This window comes from Magnolia sinica, chromosome 14 (assembly GCF_029962835.1).
Source record: "Magnolia sinica isolate HGM2019 chromosome 14, MsV1, whole genome shotgun sequence".
In the NCBI taxonomy this organism is placed as follows: domain Eukaryota; kingdom Viridiplantae; phylum Streptophyta; class Magnoliopsida; order Magnoliales; family Magnoliaceae; genus Magnolia; species Magnolia sinica.
The window spans coordinates 68346478-68348618 of NC_080586.1; positions in this window are offsets into that span (position 1 = coordinate 68346478).

Genomic DNA, 2141 nt, shown 5'->3' on the forward strand with positions numbered 1-2141 from the left:
TGGGAATAGTCACTGCTTTTTTTATCCCTCCAGAGAAATAATGGAAAAAAGAGAAAGGACAAAGTTCAACATCTTTCTTTCTGTTGTTTTAGGGACAAGTATTCATCGCTAGAGTCTGGGCCTACTTCTAGGGCCCACTTAGATTCCTTACACTTTCATGGGTTTTATCATTGTTTCTCTATAGATAGCTTACATTATTCCTTTTGTATGTATAATTATTAGTGTAATGACAAGAGCTCCTGCCTAGTTTCCTAGACTATGGTTGGAGGATATATTGTTTCATTTAGTCATGTGTTGGCCTTGGACATGTGTTAGATCCAATCAATTCTCACGATGATTCCCACAATTGATTTTTCTAATTAGCCCGAAAGTTTGGTTGATAGGTTTATTAGGTTTATCAAGGTAAAGATCTCAAATTGTGAGATTACACTTGGATGCACTTCGATAAACTACTTAACCTATAGAGTCCAAGTTTAGTAAAATGGGCTCACATAAATTAAGAAGTTCGTGTTGATCAAGGAACTATACGATGAATATTATGAATCAATATGCACATGTGGTATGTTGGTGTTTGGATCCTAGTGCCTCAAAATAACAATGCTTTGAAGTAGCGAGACTAACATAATTGAAAATCAAACCGATTGCCTGTTTTAATGGTCTAATCATTGGCTATCAAATGAATGGTTAGGATAGTGGTCTGAATGCAACAAATAATGAAATTTTCAGGCCATGCTCAATTCTCAATAAAGGTCTGTTTTGGATATTTGGGATTGGTATTCATATGTTCAATTATAATTTCACTTGATGAACTATTACATCTTGCTCATTTTTTTATTCATTGACTTCCACACATATGGGGCTCATTGTTTCGATGAACAAACCGTTGGTTAAGATATTTGATCATGAATTGAGAATGCCCCTAATCTTTCTAAACTAAGAGGTCCCAATCCTTCAGGATTCAGACATTTCTCTTCTATATTCAACTGCTAAAGTTTCACTGACTGTATACTTGTATCATCTTAATAAGACAACCATTGACATATATATAAATCCAACATGGTTCTCTCTAAAGTGAAATTTTGATCACTGGTCGACAAATCAATCAGTGTTCTGTGTGTTAAGAAATATGTAGCCAATGAGAATAATTTAAAGAATGGTGCATACAATTATACGAAGGTCATACTCTATTTTAGTGTGCCCTGTATGTTGTCACAGTGTGGACCATCTTGTGTGGACCACTATGATATTGATTTACCATCTAACATGTTTATAAAGATTGTGAATCTGATTGAAGGAAAATACTAAGGATCAGATTAATCAAACGTTCTTAGGTCCCACCATGGGTTGGGCAAACTGATGGACGGATTGGATCGTCTACGGCGGGTCACACCTAGGAAGAAATCAATAAGAAAGAGGGGAGGAAGAATTGAAAGAGGATACTGGAGCTGCCAACGTCCAGAATGTTGGGGGCGTTGCACAAAACCTTAGGATTTAGCCTCCCACAAACACTAGAATTATGAGATAATACTACAATGAAAACAATCAAAGCATAAACCACATGACACAAAGACTTTTACGTGGAAAACCCTCAAAGAGGTAAAAACCACGGGACCTGGTCTAGATTAACAATCCACTATGAAGTAGAACGTTACAACCGATCACAAGCACACACCGCTTGGATCAAACTTTCTTCACTCACGCAGGAGTGGATAAACAATAAGAAAATAAAAAGAAAATGGAGAGATCTCACCGATCACGAGGACGTAGAAGTGTTGAGACGTCGACTCCCTTCCATAAGCTTCCTCTCTCTCTTTTCTCTCTATCTCTCTTTCTCACCTTTGATAGCCCTAAACCCTTTGGTAAACCCTTGCAAAGCTTTAGGAAACCCTCTTGCATTACCTAGATCAACAATCCACTATGAAGTAGAACGTTATAACCGATCACAAACACACATCGCTTGGATCAAATCTTCTTCACTCATGCAGGAGTGGATAAATAATAAGAGAATAAAAAGAAAACGGAGAGATCTCACCAATCATGAGGACGTAGAAGCGCTGAGACGTCGACTCCCTTCCACAAGCTTCCTCTCTCTCTTTTCTCTCTATCTCTCTCACTCACCTTTGATAGCCCTAAACCCTTTG